The sequence below is a fragment of the Panthera onca genome, chromosome A3, assembly GCF_046562875.1.
Source record: "Panthera onca isolate mPanOnc1 chromosome A3, mPanOnc1 haplotype 2, whole genome shotgun sequence".
NCBI lineage: Eukaryota > Metazoa > Chordata > Mammalia > Carnivora > Felidae > Panthera > Panthera onca.
The window spans coordinates 132,634,679-132,657,059 of NC_138341.1; the positions used below are offsets into that span (position 1 = coordinate 132,634,679).

At 40.7% G+C, this 22,381-nt stretch overlaps 1 non-coding gene across 1 annotated transcript; it reads left to right on the forward strand.

Moving 5' to 3' along the window:
• The first annotated feature begins 5,030 nt into the window (after positions 1-5,030).
• Positions 5,031-5,115, forward strand: TRNAR-UCG (transfer RNA arginine (anticodon UCG)). Its single transcript has one exon. It is a non-coding gene; the product is annotated as a tRNA-Arg (tRNA).
• The last annotated feature ends 17,266 nt before the right edge of the window (positions 5,116-22,381 follow it).

The window sequence follows — 22,381 nt, forward strand, 5'->3', positions numbered from 1 at the left end:
ACATTTGGGTTGTTTAAGTTTCGGAGTCTTACAAATAAACCATCTTTAAAACATGGATCTTTGGATTTCTGGATTAACATAAACTTCCATTTCCCTGGGGTAAATGTCCAGGAGTACAAGTGTTGAGTCATATACTGATTGCGTGTTTCTTTTTTCAAGTAACTGACAAACCAGAAGCCACTTTTCCAGAGTGGTGGTCCATTTTTGCAATCTTACGATAATAATAATTTTACATGATACGTGAGAGGTTCATTTTTTGGTCAATGGATGCCCAATTGCCCTAGCACCATTTGTTGGACACATAATCTTCCCTTCATCATATTGCTTTTGTAACTTTGCAAAATATCAGTCGAACATATTTCTGCATTCTGTATTCTGTTCCACTGATCCGTGTGTCTCCCCTCAGCCAAAACACACAGTCTTGATTCCTGTGGCTACAAATAAGTTTTGAAATTGGATAGATTCATTCTTCCCACTTTTTCTTCGCTTTCAAAATTGCTTTTGCTATTCTTGTCCCTTTGCCTTTCCAAATAAACTTCACTATTGTATATATCTACAAAAAATTCTTGCTGGTCTTTTGATAGGAATTATTTAAAATTTGTGAATGAATTTAGGAGAATGGACATCTTTACTCTGTCGAGTCTTCAAATCCATGAGCCTATGTATTTCTTTAGATGTTCTGTAGATTCTTTAATCTGTTCTGTCATTTTCAACATACAAATGTTATAAATTTTGTTAGAATTATACCTGAATATTTTATGTTTTGAACGATTGTATTTGGTATTGCATTCTTAATTTTGATGGTCATGAGTTCATTTACAATATATAGAAATTTGTTTTATACTTACGTTGTATCTGCAACCTTGCTGAACTCACTTATTAATTATAAGGGTTTTTTTTTTTTTTTTTTTTGGAGATTCCTTGCGATTTTCTATGCGGATATCTGTCACCTGTGTATAGGGACAGTTTTACCTCTTCCTTTCTGATCTTGTGTATGTTTTATTTCACTTTCTTCCCTCATTGTGATGGCTAAAACTTCCAGAACTATGTTGAATAGTAGCAGTGAGAGTGGGCATCCTTGCCTGTGATCTAACAGGAAATGCTTTAAATTTTTCACCATTAAGGATGTTATCTGTGGATGTTTTTTTACATTTTATTTATTTTTGAGAGAGAGAGAGAGACAGAGCACAAGTAAGGGAGAGGCAGAGAGAGAGGGAGACACAGAATCAAAAGCAGGCTCCAGGCTCTGAGCTGTCAGCACAGAGCCTGACGTGGGGCTTGAACTCACAAACCATGAGATCATGACCTGAGCCGATGTCTGACGCTCAACCGACTGAGCCACCCAGGGGCCCTCTTATCTGTGGATTTTAAGATGCTTGTTATCAAGTTGAAGAAAGTGTCATCTATTTCTATTCGTCTCGTGAACTTTTATCAAAAATGGATGCTAAATTTTGTCAACTGCTTTGTCTGTATTGATTGATAGGATCATGTGCTTTTTCTTCTTTAATCCATTAGTACGATGAATTGCATTGAATAATTTTTTTAATATTAAACTAGACTTGCCTCTTAAACACCTCTTTTTGTCATAGTTTGATGTATATTTTATATATATTTATATACTATTACATATATTTTATATATTTATATACTATATATATGATATATAGTAGATATATATTGAAGAATATATCATATATAATATATTTAAGAATATATGTGAAATATATATTTAAGAACATATATATTTTCTTAAAACTATATGGACATGTGATTTATTTACAAAAAAATAGCAGTAAAACTTCTTTATGGTGGGCGGTGGGGGTCTGTGCATGGAGAACTTCTAACCTTGCTTCCTACCTGTCTGGTAGGAAATTCTTCTTGTCAGTGTAACTTTGATTAACCTGACAGTATATAGCACTGTTGATGTATTCGCAGTATCACCATCATCATCATTACTATTATTGCCATTGTTACCATCATCTTCAAGGTCATCTACCATAGATGTGAGTTCGAATCCAGACATCCATGCATTGATCATAGCCTTCTCCATTGAGCAGCGGGTCACTGACATCACCAAGAGTACTCCCCATGGCCATGTCTTGCCTCTCAAGTCTGCAGATACAGAAGTGATTGTGGTTTCTGATGTCTGCCCCCAAATTTTCTGTTCCTCAAACATTATGTTCTTCCATAATATGTCATCATTTCACAAGTTAACCATTTAACTAATTATTATTATAATTTCACATCTCATTTCAGGTGATCATTTTTCGTAAGAAAACCTTACAATATTATGATGACTTCTTTTTAAAAATTTTTTTAAGTTTATTTATTTTGAGAGAGAGAGAGAGAGATAGAATGAGTGGGGTAGGGGCAGAGAGAGAGAGGGGAAGGAGAGAATTCCAAGCACTGGTAGTGCAGAGCCTGATGCAGGGGTCGAACTCACAAACCATGAGATCATGACCTGAGCCGATATAAAGAGTTGGATGCTTAACTGACTGAGCTACGCAGGCACCCCTGTTATGATGACTTCTTCAGAAACTTGATGTGTATGTGATGCAGAGAAAAAGAATAACAAAGCTCAAGTATGGTACTTGCACAGGAAAACTGAGTCGGGGGGGGTGGTGGTGGTGAGGGGCATGTGCTTCTATTTAAGCAATAGGATCCTTCCGACCAACCTCATCTTTACTGAGACATGACTTTGTATCTTGGTAAAATTACATAGTCCTGGGGCATGCACATTCAGGTCATTTATGAATGATTGAGATTGAAAACATCATAGTCTTTGCTACCTAATTTGTACTGAATATAATTGGAAAAAAAATACTCAATTCCTTAATCACTTTAGAACTTAGTGTTTTTTCTACTAAATTATTTCAGAAAAATTATGGAAGCAAGACTTGGAATTTATATTGAAATTCTTTATTCCCAGGGCTCTTGTATACCAAGAGATGTTCATGATCTTTTATTAAATGAGAAAAGGGCAAACTACTGACATCTTAGCAATCACTAGCTTCTTTCGGACAAAACTTTGGGAAAAAAATGATACTGACTCTTAAAATGTTCATGGTATATAAAGCATTTTCATTGCAATGAATAACTGTCTGTTAGGGCCTTGGAACTTAATTAAATGCCCTGAATTATAACTGTCTTCACTGGCCATAAAGGTGTTTTTCCTTGAGATCTGTGGCTGTCTCTTTGCCATATTTTACTGTGTAAATTTGAATGCACATTTTTGTAAATTAGGGTCACAATTATTTATATGGCTGAATTTCAATGATTGGGCATTGCCTGCACTATTTTAAGTACAACTGTATGTGAAACTGAGCATTTAATAGCAGTCTAAAAACTGTCAGATGATTTTTTTTTGCATTGGTAGGTATTACCACCACATACCATTTATTTGAATTACCTCATCAAAGATAGGTTCCAAAGTGGAAGGTTTGAAAAATCACCTGTTTTTTTGTAATTATCTTCAGATTTCGGGGAAGTATTCCATACAGTCTGTCTCTTTTTTATACCTCGAGTTGTTTCAATCAACCCTGCTGCCAACCGTGTTTCACCTGAGAACACAGATTGTTCTGGGCAGTTCTCATTGACATTAATGTTAGTTTAAAAGCTGCCCTTAGGTACTGCTTGGAAAATTTAGGGACTCTGTTCTCTGCCAGAGCAATATTTCTTCAGGATGAAATCGAAATATGGTCTGATACTGAGAAGGACATTTCAGTTTAAAGCCTGTGGAAAATTTTGCGGACAAGACTTTAAACAGTAGTTTATTTTCAGATCAGCTGCAGAAGGGGCGTGGTTTTGCCACCCAAAGTTGACGGGCACTGAATGTTTATACACGAGTCGCACCATATTAAAAGAAAGTTAAAAAGGTAAAGAGATGGGCTCCTGAACTGTGACCTGTGGTACAAATCCAGATTACCGCCTGGTTTTGTATAGCTCGTAAGCTCAGGATAGGTGGTTTTTTTCCATTTTCAAAGACTGAAAATTAAAAACATAATGATGTGAAAATTATATGATATTTACATTTCAGTATGCATGAATAAAGGTTTACGGTAACATAGCAGTCTCTGGCTACTTTTTGTTGCAACAGCGAATCGGCAGTTGCAAAAAAGACCACATGGCCCACAAATCATAAAATATTGACAATCTGACCTTTTACAGAAAAAGTTGGGCCATAATTACAGGTAAGATGCTCATGCTGTTTGCATCCTGTAAGCAACTTTGTGTCTTGTGAAATATTTTGCAACTAGTCGCAATTTTTTATGTGAATATCTTTGTATTTATATATATTTTAATATTAATATTGGTCATTAAAGATTTGAAATAATCTTAATTTCTCTTTATATGGTCAGCGTTTAAAAATGTCTATGAATATGGTCTTTTATTTTTATGAGAAAATATTATGACAAACATTTTCTATCATAAAATTGATGTATTATTAAACTATAGAAAATACAGGTGGTAAAATAAGAAAAAAGAAGTCATTCAGCCTCCCAACTTAGAGGTAACAATTCCTACATGTACACACCTAAGTTTTAGAAAGGAATAAACAAATACGCATATATTGTCTTTAAAAAGGCAATATATATTCTTTAAAAAATGGAATAACCAGGGGCTCCTGGGTGTTTCAGTCAGTTGAGCATCAGGCTTCAGCCTGATGATCTCATCGGTCATGAGTTCAAGCCCCGCGTTGGGCTCTGTGCTGCCAGTACAGAGCCCGCTCCTGCTTCAGATACTCTGTTCTCTCCGCTCTCTGCCCCTCTTCTGCTCGTGCTCTCTCTCTCAAAAATAAATAAACATTTAAAAAATGGAATAACAATTAGGTACTTTTGTAATATCTCTAAAAACAGTCATGTTACAAGTCATACATTTCCATTGTAGGAAACTCAGAATATAAAAATGACAATGCCATTTACTGGATGGCCTCCAGTCAGAGATCAGCAATAGTAAGTTTTTAGTGTATTATTTTGTCATGTATCCCATTCATAAGTTATCTTTATTTTGTCAATGCACATCTTTGGGGCGCCTGGGTGGCTCAGTCGGTTGAGCGTCTGACTTCGGCTCAGGTCGTGATCTCACGGTCTGTGGGTTCGAGCCCCGCATCGGGCTCTGTGCTGACAGCTCAGAGCCTGGAGCCTGCTTTGGATTCTGTGTCTCTCTCTCTGTCTGCCCCTCCCCAACTCGCACTCTGTCTCTCTCTCTCAGAATAAATAAATAAGCTTTAAAAAAAAATAGAGGGGCACCTGGATGGCTCAGTTGGTTAAGCGCCTGACTTTGGCTCAGGTCATGATCTCATGGTTCATGGGTTCGAGCCCTGCATGGGGCTGTGTGCTGACAGCTCAGAACCTGGAACCTGCTTCGGATTCTGTGTCTCCCTCTCTGTCTCCCCCTCCCCCGCTCATGCTCTGTCTCTCTCTGTCAAAAATAAATAAACATTACAAAAAATTTTATATTGTAAATGCACATTTTTAAATATCTGTTTTCACAATTACGCTGTCAGGTTTACATCTCCTTGATAACATTTTTCATTTAACATTCCATTATTAGCATCTTTCCACATGAATAAACATTTTTATATCATTTTAATATTCACATAAGGATATAAATGTTCTTTAGCAAAGCGTGGACATCTTTTTATGTCAATAACTGTAAATAAGAAAATAAGAGCAACCTAATTGTTTACCCATACATGTTATGACACCATATAGTGCAATGACTTTTAGTTAGTATTCTATTTTAGATGAATATTGATTGACATGGTTGATGCCGTACTTCCCCCTTGCTAGCTGCCGTCCTTTTCCAGCTATTCTGAAGACTGACTTCTTATTCGGCTTTCAATTTGTCCATAAAACCATATGACTAGTATGTTACCATCAAGACTGATACACACATATACACATGTGTGAGCATTTCTGTGTGTGTGTGTGTGTGTGTGTGTGTGTGTGTGTTTTATGTAAAGGGACATGCATATCTGGCTAGATGAATGGATGGAATATGGAAAGGCAAACAGAATGATAGCTAGCCATCTATCCACATAGTCAGCTTGCCTGAAAGCTCGAAGGAAATACATCGGACACTAACAATGATTGTCCTTAGTTGGCAGGATTTTATAGGACATCTTTTTAATGGATCTTCTAATTTGGTTCTCAACGTTATTTGAAAAATGGCAGAAAACAGTATAGTAAAAAAAGACCTATGTGGTTTTATACTTATATCTTAGAGAGTTTGGGGAGTTTAGTCGCCCATGTGCTCAGTATTAGACAATAATACATGCTTGACAAATCCAGCTTTCTTCAAATGTAGTTTTTAAACTCAATTTGTTAAAGCACCACAATGCCAACGAGGCTACCGTCACAGGTGCCATCTCTCTGTGGTCCCGGTTGTTTGAATCCGTATGTGAGAATAGTGCTCTTTCCTTACTGAGCTCTGCCATTGGGCACTTTGCCATTGGACGCCATTTCCTATTGGGGACTTTACTCGGTCCGTGTATCCAATGGTGACCTAGAGATACGTGGCCTTTGCTGTCCTTTGTGAAAGAATAAAAACTGGGTGTGGGATAAAGAATAGCAGGGGAGGTGCACCGATCGAGGTACCTGGGGAAGGAATTTTTCAGAAAAGACTGAGCTGAGTTGAGACAAGAGAGGGAGTCAGCAAGGTTGAGAGAGATTCAGGTGGAGGAAGTGATTTTTCTGACAGGAAGAACCAGTGTGTTTGAAGAACAGAGAACAGAGGGAAAAGCAACGGTGCCAGGAACTTGCAGAGTGACAGAGAGGGTTTCAGGGGAGTCTCCGGATCTTTTAAACCCCAGAGAGGACTGACCCCTACACTCGGTGAAGTGGGAGGAGCATGGCTGTCCTCAGGGGACTGTGATAGGACCCAAAGGGACACAGACACACGTAAGGTCGCGAAGTTTCTTCACAAGTAGTGGAAGTGGAACTTCAGAGCCGCATGAAGCAGGAGTGACTACTGAATGTCCCTCCCTGTGGAGGAATGGCTCCTCAGATCCCCATTTCCCATGGTGAGGAGCACTGCCCCGGACCAGAGAGCCACTGTTCTAGACGGGTGAGTTGTATCTTCCTGGCCCTCAGCAGCTTGCCTGGGTGGCGGTTTTCTTTCTAACAACTGTGCCACTTGAACTATCCTGACGGGAGTCTCTCATAGTCCCAGCGTGGAGGAGACATTCTAAGCTCAACCACTACTCCTAGCCTTTTCTGATTGTAAAGGCAATAAATATCCTTTGAATCAAATTTGAAACCGGAAAAAGCAAATATCATCTGTATCCCCTTCTCAAAGATACCGTTAACTGTAAAATAGACATCCTGCTCCTGCCCTTTTTGGCTATTCTTCTTCTTATCAAACCAGGCTTATGATTTAACTACTACTGTAAAACCTGCTTTACTCTTTACTCTGTAACCTATGTGTGGACCAGCCATTTTGTGCCTGTCTTTAAACAAGATTCAGCATGTTACTGCATCTGTCACATAACTGTGCACATGTGTGCGTGCACACGCACACACACACACACACACTTAAATGTGTGCACACACACACGCACACACAAATGCATGCACATACACACATACCTGACTTTACTCAGTGATACAGACCTTTATTTTACTTTTTTATGTTTATTTATTTTTGAGACAGAGAGAGACAGAGCACGAGCAGGAGAAGGGCAGAGAGAGAGGGAGACACAGAATCCAAAACAGGCTCCAGGCTCTGAGCTGTCAGCACAGAGCCCGACATGGGGCTCGAACCCACGAACCGTGAGATCATGACCTGAGTCGAAGTTGGACGCTTAACTGACTGAGCCACCCAGGTGCCCCCAGATCTTTACTGATGATCCTCAGGGAAATAAAAAGGGAGATTTTGTTGCATTTATCATAAGACCTAATGTTCAATATTTTAATAATTTCTTTCCCCAGACAAAAGGCAATGTTCCTGATAACTTTGTCTTTGTTTCCCTCTTGCCTTGGCCTCTTCCACTTTTCCCCTGCTTTCTCCTCTAGCATCTTCTTATAAATATAAAACAGCGTTTACAGACCTCCTCAGGTTTGCCCAGTCCTTGGAATTTTGACAAGAGTTGAAAAGATGTATTTTGTGAAATCTCCCTATCTTTCAAACAGGTGTGGCTCAGACCATTCCTACGATCTGTATTCTAGACTTTATATAGTTTTGTTACCGAATCATTGCTTTTCTTTCTGTATGTTCTCCCTTCTTCATCTTTTTAAAAAATTTTTTTAATGTTTTTTTTAAATTTATTTTTGAGAGAGAGAGAGACAGCATGAACAGAGGAGGGAGAGAGAGAGACAGAAACACAGAATCCGAAGTAGGCTCCAAGCTCTGAGCTGTCACACAGAGCTCGACGTGAGGCTCGAACTCATGAACCATGAGATCATGACCTGAGCCAAAGTTGGACGCTCAACTGACTGAGCCACCCAGGCACACCTGCCCCTCTTCATCTTAAATTCATGTTATATGTTTTTGAAAATCTTGCTTCTAAGCTTTAATATCCTCATGTTGTTCATTTCATTATCTTTATTCTTCTCTGCTTTATGAGATACCTTTTGAGCTTTCTCTCTTAGGAATTGAATGACTTGTAGATTTTAATCTCTTGTTTTTGGTGCCATGTAGCCTATCTACTCTCATGTAGTTGAGCTTTTGCAGAATGTCACATAAATGGAACTCTACAGTTGTGTAGCCTTTGAACACTGGCCTCATTCACTTACCCATATGCATTTAAGATTAATGCCTGGCTTTGTGTGGCTTTATTGCCGAGAAGTGCATTATGTGTTTCTACCACAGTCTGTTTATCCGTTCACCTGGAACAGGACCTCTGCCCTTTTTTTTTTTGGACATTTTTTTTCTTTTAGGGAATGTTTTCTGACTGCTGTTTAAATGGAAACTTTCCACGATAGAAAAAATAAATGGAAGTTCTGTCTTTAGTTTCACCACTTGTTTCAAAACTGAATTAATAATTATCTCAAATTTCTTCTGCTTATAAAGTAACTCTTATTTGGATGACCCTTTCTTGGAACTCTCTTTTGAGATACCAGCAAGTTTTCATTTGCCTAATGATTTTTTATGTCTATAATTCAGCAATGTGTTGTAACTTTACAGACTGATGCAGCTGTTGCCACCACCGAAATTTAGATTTCCATCTCCCCCCCCGCCCCAAAAGGTCCTCAGACTCATTTGCAGCCAGTCCCCTGACCCGTGCCAGACTCCAGCCTGAGTCAGCCACGGATGTATATCATCCCAGTAGATTTGCCTTTTTTGGTCATTTCATATAAATGAGATCATAAAATATATAGGTTTCCCCCCACCCCCCTGGTTTCCTTTACCTCTTTTTGAGGCTCATCTCTGTTGCAGTAGATGTTAGCAGTTTGTTCCTTTCTGTTTCTGGATAAGATTCCGTTGTATGGATATACCACATTTTGTTTTTGCATTTACCAGTTGATACTTGGACTGTTTCCACTTTGGGAATATAAATAAATAATGCTGCTATGAGCATTTATATATAAGATTTGCATGATGATCTTTTTTTTCTTCCTTCAATTTTTTTTTTTTTTAAATTTTAGAGACAGAGTAAGCATGAGTGGGGGAAGGGAACAGAAAGAGAGAGAGAGAGAGAGAGAGAGAGAGAGAGAGAGAAGCTTAAGGAGGCTCCACACTCAGCACAGAGCTGATATAGGGCTCGATCCCACAACCCTGGACTCATGACCTGAGCTGAAATCAAGAGTCAGACACTCAACCAACTGGGCCACCCCGGTGTCCTTTTGTCTTCATTTCATGTCTGCATTCCTGGCCAAGGTGTATGCATTTCCAGCATTGGCTATGGAGAGGACGTCTCTGCATTTACGTGGACTTTATCTTCATTTTCTTAGGCTTAATTTTTTAGGACTTTTTTTTAGGAAAGTGGGAAAGTTTTTATTTATTTACTGTATTTTCCCCTGTTGAGAATTGCAAACAACCTGGGAAGCGTGTAGGAGCAAAGGTGAGGGCACAGCCAGCAGCGGACTTTGAAGCTTTTACAATTCAGAAAAGTGCCTTTTAATATTTAATGTTATAGGTTGTCCTCCCAACCCTATTTGCAAAACACATCCCATCTAACCACTTCTCTCCATCTGTCACACCCGTCCAAGCCAGCAGCAGCTTTTGCTTTGGCCATTGCAAAGGCTGCTTCCTGGCTCTCTGCCCCTGTTCACGGCGTAGGTGGGATGATCTCTTAAAAACATCAATGAGATTAATATTACCCATAAACTTGAAATCTCCTAGTGGCTTCCCATTGTATTTGACATAAAATCTAATTTTTTTTTTTTTTTTTTTTTTACCATCGCTTATGAGACTCTTTGTGGTGTGGCTCTTAATGATCTCAGTAGCCTTATCACCTACCAATCTCTTTTGCTTCCTGTACTGAGTCCAGAGAGGCTTTCTTTCCCAGACTTGTTCTTACCTCCTTACTCAGGAAATGCCCCTACTGCCTAAAAGACCTTCTGCCGCCCACCCCCCCCCCCCAAGGTACTCCTGCTTGTCCCATTTTATTTTATTTTTTATTTTATTTTTTTAATGTTTATTTTTTTTATTTTGAGAGAGAGAGAGAGAGGCAGAGAGACAAGAAGAGAGAGAATCTCAAACAGGCTCTGCACTGTCAGTGCAGAGCCGGAGGTGGGGCTTGATCCCATAAACTGTGAGATCAGGACCTGAGCTGAAACCAAGAGCTGGACGTGAACCCACTGAGCCACCCAGGCACCCCCCTGCTTATCCCTTTTTAAAGTACACTTTTCAACTTAAACATCTTCCTTTGGCCATGTTTGTCCCCATCACTGTCAAGTTCATCTCCATTTCACGGAGCTCATCCATTTTTTAATTTATTGCTCTTCTTATGCTTTAGACTGGAATCTATGAAAGGAGGGACCTCACCCTTCTCATTCTTGATTCCATTCCTGGTGCCTAGAACCATGTTTGGCATCCAATAAATATTTGCTGATTGAATAGCTGTTTGCTGGGGCCTGGTAACCTCAAGGACACACAGTCACAGCTGAGTTGCCTTTGTGAGTTTAATTGGATTTTCCCCACCAATGCACACCGAGAGTCAGCACTGTCATAGCCCTCCTGTTCAAGGTAGCTGACCTCACCTGATTTAGCTTGCCCCTCCAGAGCTGAGGAGATGACCAACGAAGCCCCATGACCATGACCCCATTCCTTCAGGTTTTACCCCTGAAGTTAGGGGGCATTAGTAGGATCTTCATTCTCATGATTTGCTTGTCTGGGTCATGTTGGGTCATTGTTTCTTAATGCAGGCACAGCTGTAGATCTCACAGATTAAGTCTTCTCACGTAGGAACTGATCCTTCAGTGGTGCTCACTGAAGTTAGAGGGTTTTTCCTATTTTGGTGTTTGTTGTTCTTTATAATAAGAGCCCGGCAACACCCATGTGCATGTGTAAGGGTGCATGTGTGGTCACTCTTATGCTTAAAAATGTCAGATAGTGTGGCAGACAGAACTCTAGATGGCCCCAATGACCTTTGCTCCCCGGTGTCATTGCCCTGATTCCTTTATGTTATATGATAAAAGGGATTTTGCAAGTGCAATTAACAGCTCAGTAGAGGTTATGAGAGGGAGATTCCTGATGCAGGCTCAGTCTAATCACATAAACCCCACAAAAGCAGACTATTTTCCACTGGCAGCAGAAGAGAAAATTAGAGAGATTCATAACATCAGAGGGATCTGACATGGGAGAGAGATTACCCACTGCCAAGATGGAGGAGCCCAGAGGACAAGGACCTAGGAATGGCCCCTGAGAGCAGAGAATGGTTCCCCACCAATAACCCGTAAGAAAACAGGGCCTTCGGTCCTACAACCAAAAGGAACTGGATTCTGCCAATAACCTGAATAAACGTGGAAGGAGATTCTTCCCCGGAACATCCAGAAAAGAACACAACTCTGCTGATCCTTTCATTTTGACCTTGTGAGACCCGCCAAGGCCACCCGGGCTTCTGACCTACGGAGCTACGAAATGATGAGTGGATATTGTTTCAAGCCACAAAACGTGTGGTCGCTTTTCACGCGGCGGCAGAACACGAATGCAGATACGCCTTTTTGAGTCATTGTCTTACCCAGATAAAATATGTTTATCTTTACCGCAGTTCAGTCATGTTTATTCTTCTTCAGGGGAAGTGGTGCTTTGTTTCTCCAAGTGTTTTAGAAAAAGTAAACTTCCATTTCTCACAGTAATTATTAGGTGTAACTGCCCAGATGAACTTTCTGTCAGCCGTCTACTTTTTGAAACTACTGTTGCGGTGGTGTGAAGTCTTTGCAGACCAGGGGCCACCGTTAAATTGATGATGCTCATCGGACGGTACTTGGCTGTAAGAATGAACACAGAGATGTGTTGCCTGCTTGTGAAATACCCACGTCTTCTGAAATTCAGTCTCACGTCCTGCTCAGGCCCCAGGGTAGCTTTGGGTTTTACGTTTGTCTTTCAAGAGTTACACTTTCTGGGGCGCCTGGGTGGCTCAGACGGTTAAGCGTCTGACTTCGGCTTAGGTCATGATCTCACGGTTCGTGGATTCGAGCCCCGCATCAGACTCTGCACTCATATCGCAGAGCCTGGAGTCTGCTTCGGATTCTGTGCTTCTCTGTCTGCCCCTACCCCACTCATATTCTCTCTCTCTCTCTCAAAAATATATAAGCATTCAATTTTTTTTTTTTAAAAAGAGTTACACTTTCTGTTGTTCTTGTGAATCATGCGTCGCTCATTTCTGACAAGCGTGTCTTTGGATTGTGCTTCTGGTCTTGTCTGCAATTACACTGAGGTGCCAGGATAAAGGGTCAGGAGATGCTCGCCCTTCAGTGCAGCACTGCTTTCATTTTATTGAGCCAAAGATTGCTTCAAAGTTTTCTAGACAGAGGGAAGTTCAGCAGCTATATTGCCGCCACAAAGAGAGAAGAAGATCGTGGTGTATAATTCCTGTTACTGTACGTAATCCAGTCTCCGTTTGGTGCTCTGAGAGTCTTAAAGCAAAACAAGATGCCTGAGATGGAAGTAAAAATTCTTGGTCACTGACGAGCTGTGCATTGTAGGTCAATTATTTATGCTCTGTGATTTAGTTTTTGCATTTATTTATAAAATGACGTAGCTATGCATTAATTACCTAGAAATCTGGTGCCTCTTAAATTTTTCATTCATGTAAAGCTTCTCAAAGTGTGATCCCTAGACCAAAAGCAGAAGTATTACCTGGGAACTTATTGGAAATACAAATTCTCAGGTCCTACCAGAGACTTAATAAATCAGGAACTCTGTGGTGGGATCCAGCCATCTGTGTCTTACCAAGAGCTCAGCAATTCCGTGTGAAAATATGAGAACCATACTAGTGTGTCCATACTAATGTACAATATAATGTTAACATTGAACCTGGCATATATTTTAAGAAACATTAGTTGACTTATGTAATGTGTGTATGAATGAAAGCAGCATTATATACGAATGGTAGAAATTAACTGGGGTGCTGGGACGTAGCACAAAGGAGTTCTATGAAACTTGTAATCTGTTTCAAAAATCCATGGAGAAGTTGTTTGGCATTTTTGCTTGTTTTAATATAAAAATACTTCTAAAATTACTTTTAAAATGCACAAAGAAAAAGATTTCCTATTCGAAGTCATTTAGTGGAATTAAGAAAAATGAAAGCTCCAGAAAGAAATGCTATGCTGTTCCTAAAGCATTCCTGGCCCGCCTCTGGTAACTCTCAGAGTACCTTGAGTTTGAGGTGTGTGGGCCTGTGCTTAGTGGAATCATTTGGGGCTGTCTAAGTTTGGTTTCTCTTCTGAGTAATTATGCTGTCTATGTCTCATCTGCTTTATAAGTTCTTATTTCAAAGCTTTCATCGGTCAATGGCTAGACATTGCTGCAGTGTTCTTTTTGTGTTGGTGCCTTCAGGCTTACTGTGGGAAGCTATATTCTGATATACTCTGGCTGCCACTTTCTCTTTAGTCTCTGTTGAGTCTCTCTCTCTCAATATATATATATATATATATATATATATATATATATATGTACATACCCACACATATAACACATAGATATATACATATATATACACGTAGGTGTATATATACATATATACAATGGTATATACATATACATATATATATATATACACACATATGTATTAAGTGTGTGTGTATATATCAATTAGAGGGTGTCAATTTTATAGCATACTTATTACTTGGTAAGTCATTTCAGTTGGTCCTCCATGTCTAGTAACCCACTGGAGTCTTGTCAAAGAAATCTGCTTAGGTTTAAACTTAAAAAAAATTTTTTTTTAATGTTTAGTTTTGAGACAGAGAGAGACAGAGCAAGAGCAGGAGAGGGGCAGAGAGAGAGGGAGACACAGAATCTGAAGCAGGCTCCAGGCTTTGAGCTGTCAGCACAGAGCCTGACACGGGGCATGAACCCGTGAACCGTGAGATCATGACCTGAGCCGAAGTCAGATGTTTAACTAACTGAGTCACCTAGGGGCCCCACCATATTTATTTTTGAGAGACAGGGAGAGAGAGAGACAGAGAGAGACAGAGACACAGAATTGCTTAGGTTTAAGCTTTTGAGGCAAGACCATTATCCTTTGAACCAGAGTCCTAGGGTTATGAAGGATTAGTAGGAAATTTAAGGCAGGACTGTAGATTTTGTTTGTGTTCTATAGTTTCTTCTACATTTTCCCCCTTATATGTCATAGACTTTAGTATCAGAAAGCCATGGATTTGAATCCTGGCTTGACCACTTACTAGCTATATAACCTTGGCCATGTTCCAGAAGTTCTTTGAGCCCCAGTTTTTTTCATCTGCAAAATGTGGCTAAAGACACTTGTGCAACTAGGTAGCGCATGAAGATACCTGGTATCTGGTAGATGTTCAGTAAATTTCAGCTAACGCTGCAGGCAACAGGTAATGAAACTGGCCAGATATTAGCCAGGTGACGTCACTGTTCACATGCAGTGAGGCAGGAGAAAAATGGAGGCATGGTGGTCCATTTCCAGACACTCCCACCCACTCACTTATCTCCTTACATCGCTCCTCCTATTATTTCTTAGACGTGCCAGCATCCTTCCCACAAGTGAGCTCTAGTTTTTATGTCTTCCTGGTGTACTTCCCTCCTAAATTCCTCATCGTTGAAGTACTTCATTTAGGTCCTTGCTTGACTGCTGCCTCATCAGAAGGCCCTTCCCTGAACTGCTCCTACACAATGGCTCTTTTACCCAAGTCTCTCCTTGTCACTTACTCTGCCTTATTTTGCCCTATTGGACTCACATCCAAATTTGTGTATTGATTTGTTTACTTTTACTCACTTCTGTTGTTGTTGTTGTTGTTGATTTTTGTTTCCCTTAGGACATGATAACGTGTTCCATGAAGACAAGGGACTTGGCTGGTTTTTTTTACTGCATTATTCCCCATCAACCAAACCAGGGCCGAATAGAAAATAGGAATTTAATTCAATTTTTAAGTGAATAAAGTATTTGATGAATGAATGGATGAATGTGATTTATTCAATATACCGTGGCACTGGAGGTAGAAGGGAGATAAATAAGGCACCTGTTAGGATCTCTAAACCCCCCAAAATATTCTAACTACAGATCACGCTTAGTATATGAAAGCATGTATATTATGGAGTCTAAATCTGAGGCCACTTAATATATAGAAATAAATTTCTATTTTTTCCAGATAGTAGCTTATTTTAAAAAGTATTTTTAATCATTTGGAAGCCGAAAACAGGTAAAATGTGGGATCGTGAAAAAGAATTTCAATTTTAAAAATTCTGTTGAAACTTTCAAGGAAGGAAAAAAACTTTCAACAAAAAATACTCCGATATTGGCAATAGTTGGACCGAGATGAAGCTCCCTACATATCTGCAGATGTCTTAAGCATTTATTCAATTCATTCACTGCTATTGGCTATCCAGGCAAGTGACTTTGTTCACATTGTTGTGGAGGTTGGATCTCCACCATAGGTGACCTTGTTCCAAGGTTGATAATGGTCTCTTAATGACTCTTTAGGTCTTTTTCAAAGTTCTGGGAGCTTATGGGATCATTATACCAGGTGATTTTGTTAATTGGGAATTATCTGGAAGGATTGTTAATAGTACAAGCCATTAGTAAATCTGCCAGATGACACAGGGAGTGTTTCTTTATTCTGTTTTCTTTTTTTTCTTTATTTTTCCGTCTGGCTTTGACCTTAACTGCGGGTCAGCTTGTTAATGTTTGGAGTTGCAGTTTCAGAGGTAGTTTTTAGTTGACAGGGGCAAGTAGGGTGGTTGGATATGGTACAAATAAATACTCCATTAGAGCCCAAGCCATGCTTCCACAGTGTGCTAAGGCTGGATAGAAATTTATCAGTCATCTGCTGGAATGATATGGTTGCTTGCAACCCCTTCCCAGCTACTCAGGGCAGGGGAAACAGATAAAACAAATTCTTCCTGAATAGCAAGAGTGTACACATGATGGGCAGTTCCTTTAATGAAGATAGGTCTGCATAATTATATTTGGAAGACCCAAGAGTGAATCATGAAAGAGGATAAAAGCGTATTTCATAGGACACTGTATAACTTTGGCTTCAAATTCTAGCTCTAACATTTAATAACTTTATAGCCCATGGAAAATCCCTTACAACATCATGGTGCCTCCATTTCTTCATCTGTAAAATGGGAACAATGATAGTGTCTACTTTGGAGAGTTGTGAGAATTGAATATGTGCCTATATGTAGAATATTTAGCACAACACATCTCATGCAAGTGTTCTGTAAGTTGAATTGGTTATCTATTACTGCTTAACAAATCACCTCAAAATTCAGTGTCTTGAAACAACGGTAAATGCATATTTTTTTAATCTCACAGTGCCTGACAGAAGCCCAAGAGGGGCTCAGGTGGTTGGTTTTGGCTCAGGACATCTCATGAGGTTGCAGTCAAGATGCCAACTGGGGCTGGAGTCATCTGAAGTGAACCTTGGGTCTCTAGGATCTGCTTTCAATATGGCGCCCTCACACACAGGGCTCTCCACTGGTGCAGGCTATTGTCAGGGGTTCTCAGTGCCCCATTTTGTGGCTCTATCCACACAGCTGCTTAAATGCCCTCACATAATGGCAGCTAGTTTCCTTCAGAAAGAAACTCTCCTTTCCTTCAGAAAGGTAACAGAAAAGAAATGACAATGGCATTTATGACAGAAATCACACCATTACCTCAACCGCATTGTTTTGGCCACACAGACCAAACTTAATTCAGTGTGAAAGGGCGCTATACAGAGACATGAAGGCCGGAAAACATGGGTCTTTGGAAGTCATCTTGGAAACTGGCTACACTAACAAAGTGTTGACTATTATATTTGTTTTCTAAGAACTAAAAAATAATGAATCCAGTTGAGTTGGAACATAGCACGTGAAGAAAGCAGAGATGGGGTTAGAGAGGCAGATATGGGTCAGATCCCTGAGAATCTTGTTAGCTGTGTCAAGGAGTTTAGACTCTTAGTCTAAGAGCAATGGGAGAACATTTAGGAGTTTTAGCTGGAGGATGGAGGTCAGACTTGGTTTCTGTAAAGGTTTCAGATTTACACTCTGACGGCTGGGTAGAGAATGGACTAAAAATCATGAGCAGTCCTGACGGTTTGGAATGGAGAGAAATGGAAATTGAGTGAATTATAATGAAATGTGGGTAGTGGAGTCAGAAGATGTCAGTGTTTGATTGGATGCGAGGTGTCAATCGAAGGGTGATAATTGTTCTCAGAATTCTTGTTTGGCATTTGGGGGTGTAAGAGTTTTGTGAATGGAGAGCAAAAACAGGTGCGAGAACAAAAGATGAATATTTCGGCTTGGATACTGTTAAGTTTGAGGAGAAATGGAAAGATGTCTAAATGAGAAGCTACTCTGTTGATACGAATAATCAGGTGTACAAATACAGGTCTTCAATGGTTTCCTTACCAAGAATAGCCTCCAAGGTTGAGTAATAAAATTAAATTTGCAATGACACCGAAGTCTTTGCAAAACAAAAATGTAAAGCCTGTCCTCACTGGTTTTGGAAAGCACTTTGGATATCTGCTTCTTTTCATGGTTTCTGGTTCCAGGAAGGTAGGGAGGGCGTCCATTTAACCCTTAAGTCTAGGGGTGCCTCCCCAAGGAGACCTACATTAAAAGAAGCATGTCTTGCTTCCAACCCTGTGACCACAAAGACAAGGTCAGAAACTCTGCCATGAGGCATCAAGAAGGGTAGGACACGGCTGGTGACTTCTTCTGTGCCAGGAAGGTCGCGGGGGTGCGGCAAGTTGCCCCTACCATCTGGCTGTGGCCTCAGCGGGGTAGGAATGAGGGATCTCACAGCTGGGGCGATGAGACAGCCAAGCAAGTGATCTTGCTGCGTGGACAGAATGTGTGAAGGATTTCACTGGTGCATCTCCCTGACAGTTCCCGGCGTTAAAAGACACAGTTTGCTATACTCAGCTGTTTAAAACAAAAAACAAAAAACCAACACTCAGTTGTGGGCATTCTTATTTCCCCCAACAGGACAGCATTCCCCTGCTGTAGAAGTGAAGAGTACCTTCACCTCTCTGTTTTTGAGACGTGGGAGATTGTTTCCTAGGTGAAGATTTCAATGGTGTAGCAGGATAGCTTATCAGGGGGAATATAAAAAGAGCCACACACTGTAAATCTTTCCTGGATATAAATAAATAGGATAGAAGAGAACTAGGTTCCATTGGGTTTCTAGGGACAAACAACCAATTGAGCAAGTATTTATTAACGTGCTCTGTGCCCTGCAAAGCCATACGAACTCTTCACAGTGGTGAGGGGAATACGTGAAAGATACAAGGAACGAGTGGTCTGTTTTTCTGTTTCTACTATTTCTAATATCACTGAATAGATTTCTATTTGGCCCTTTCTGTTATTTCTGTTACTGCGACCACAGCTGCGCCTTCTTCAATCACTAACACCATTATCACCCCTGCGATTACTTGCATTTCCTTTCTCCTAGAGTTTTGTAGAGATTCAAGTGTTCAGTAAATAGTAACAGCTATTATTTCTACTGTGATCATGACAGTAATGACAATTAGTACTGTATTTGTTTTACTAATTATTGCTGCTACTTATTTAGTATATTCTATGTGCCATCCATGGTACACAGACTTCTGTGCATTTTTCTTATTTCATTCTCATTTTTACTATGTGCCTCTGGTTGTACTAACATCCCTACTTTCTAGGTGAGAATGTTCTAGCATAAAAAAGTTGAACATTTAAAATCAAAGGTTGAGGGGTGCCTAGGTGGCTGAGTCGATTAAGCGCCTGACTCTTGATTTTGGTTCATGTCGTGATCTTACAGTTCATGAGTTCGAGTCCCACGTAGGGCGGTGGGCTGACAGCACAGAGCCTGCTTGGGATTCCCTCTCTCCCTCTCTCACTGCCCCTTCCCTCCTATCTCTTTAAATAAACAAATAAACATTAAAAATTGTTTAAAATAAAATAAAATAAAATAAAATAAAATAAAATAAAAAGCTGAACATTTTCCCCTAGTGGTAAAAGCAACGAGTCCAGCCCATGGTGCATTCATTAAACATATCTGTAAGAAATATTTGCCAATTGACTGATTAACTTTAAAACTTTTACTTTATATCTAGGCTTCTAGACAGAATGGGAGTTCTTTAGCCAGAATTATTCCATGGATATTTTCTTTGGTCTTCACAAGCTTGTTTTTTTTTTTTTTTTTTTTAATTAAATTAGGGGACATCATTTTAAATTGGGAGAATTCATAACACATATATACGCAATCTGAATTTATGGCTTCTTTTGAAAAAAACAATAAGAAGCGGCCACTCTGTTCACATTTTGGTTTGGAAATAGCTGCCTTGTGTGGAGAAGCAGCCTGTTCAATCATCGGAGGCTGTAGTCATTGCCCATCCTGCTTCACCTACTCAACACCTGTGGTCATTTCCATTTGAAGCCTCTGAAGCAATGCCCTGAAGGGACACACTGTAGAGGCCCACAGGTTTGGTCAGGAGGTGATGACTCAGAAATGAAGCAGCCAGAATATAACAGATCAGGGCAGGACGCAATAGTGTGAGACTGTGGTATAGACAATAGGTGATACAGAAATTTGAGCATGGAGGTAGACCTTTGTCCTGAGCAAGCCGGGACAGCTTTGTGACAGCACTTGAACTTGAGCCATGATTAAAGAACAGGCAGCCTGTGCAAAGGCAGAGAGGAGAAAAAAGTTGTTTTGTATGATACCTACAAATAATAAAATGCACAACTTCTAGCCAAAGCACTGTGCTGGGGCCTCGTATTCACCAGAATTGTATTGACTTTTTAAACTCTTGAAATGACCCGAGAGTAGGGAAGAGAAGCCAGGAATGACCCTAGTCCCTGGAGTTACCTTTGGGATTAATTGTCACTGCGGAGATTCCAGAAGAATCTCTGTGGTACCACTCCCTGCCTCACAGAACTGATGGCACTCACTGGGCCGCACTCTCTCTTCCTCTCCCTCCTGATGCTCCCAGAAGGAGAGGCAGGCAGGCAGCAAGGTAGATATTGGGAAGTCCAAGGACTTCCCAAGGACATACCGGTGATCATCAGCTCCATACATGGCCTGGGATGGTCACAAAACCCCTCAGGCCTCCCAGACAGCAGTCTCTCTGGGCTCTTGGCATCAAAGCCAAAATTGTCCAGCCCAACTTCCCAGGGTCACGGAAATCCTTGATTTGCCGATCTCCCTAGTTGTATGGTTACTGGGCTTAGAGGTACCAATGCCAAGTCTACCAACTTCAGTCTGTTTCTCTTAGCCAGAGTATTTTCCGCCTCTGTACTACACCAATGCAGTGTGAATAGTGCATGCTAATTAAAGTATGCATTCTGGCACCAGATAGACTTATATTTGAGTCCCTTGCGTGATCTTGGGCTCATTTCCTAACCATCTAATTGGTGGTTTCCTTGTCTGTAAAGTGGGGAAAATAATTGCTAGGGGATTTAAATCAGATCAGGCGTGGAAGGCATCCAGAGCGGTGCCTAGTGCGTATTGGGCACTCTCCATTCATCATTTCACTATTCTCGTTATCATTGCCACGAGGAGGTAATACGAGGCAAAAGAAAAATAGGAAGTAACATGAGAGTTCCAGTGGAACTTGGTGGCTGGCTTGCTTTCTCACGGATAATTATAAGTCATGGGCGTGGATGAGTGGTCCAAGGAGACTCCGATGCCGGAGGCTGGGGAAGAACTTGTATGTGTGCCTCTTGGAGAAGTGTGAGAGGTCACATTCCATTCTGTGCTTCAGTGAGTCACAGGTAAAAGTGCTGGTGACAAGTGCAAATGGTTTGCTCAGCACCTGGAAAGCACAGGGTGTGAACTTGTTCCACAGCTAGGTGCAGGCTCCTAGGGGTGAGCAGAAGTGTGAATGAAACAAGAGACCGATTAATTCAGTGGCAGTGGGAGCAATGGAAGGCTAATTGCATTTCTGGAAGGGTCACATTCCGACCACCTTCTTGCTGCCCGTCCTCCCTTACAGCACTCAGCTGCTTCCCATGCACCCCAAAGGCTCCTAGCAGCAGATAGCACTCTTGAGTCACTCAGTGTCCCTCGTGGCACGTAGACCAGCCTGGTGATCATTTCTAACACAGTGCCTCATTAAGTCAGCCTGGCCGAATTTGGGTGCTTGGAATCATGGTAGGTTCACTGACACGCCAAAAGGCTTGGGGCTGTCCCTCAAAGCAGGCTTCATTAGCAGTATGGAAAACCAGAGAATCCTTCCCGGGCTCGGCTCCTCGACAGTCAGGTGGTGACTGGAGTCACCACAGACCCTCGAGCCGTCTGCACGCTTTACAACCCTGGCAAGTGGTTCTGTTTGTACAGTTGTTGGAGGAGTCGGGGAGAGGGGAGAAAAAGAACTTCAGATTTTTCTTTTCTCGTCTTTTGCAGATTCAAACCACCTCTCCCTGGGTTTGACAGTCTCTAGCAGCAGAATTCATCACAATGCTGGTTTCTGTTGTACTCCCACAATAATAGGTTTTGCCTGCATCACTGTGAATCACTCAACTTTCAGGATGAGTAGGGATATAGCCATCAAATACTCTATTCTCTTATTTCACTGATGAACAATCAGAAGCCCAGAATGGCTAGGTGAGATTAGGAAAACCAGAGTCCAGTTGACATAGTACTGTTTCTGTCCCCTTCCTAACAGAATAGTCCCTTGGTTTTTCTTTTTAGGAAATAGTCTTCCCAGTTCTCAGCACATAAGTTTTGGGTGAGGCTGACCAGAATATCTCTGGCCCAGCCAACAAATGCCATGGTCCAGTGGTTGACATGGAGCCCAGGTTTGGCCAGTTAGTGACTGGGTTAGATGTGTGCTGTGACCAC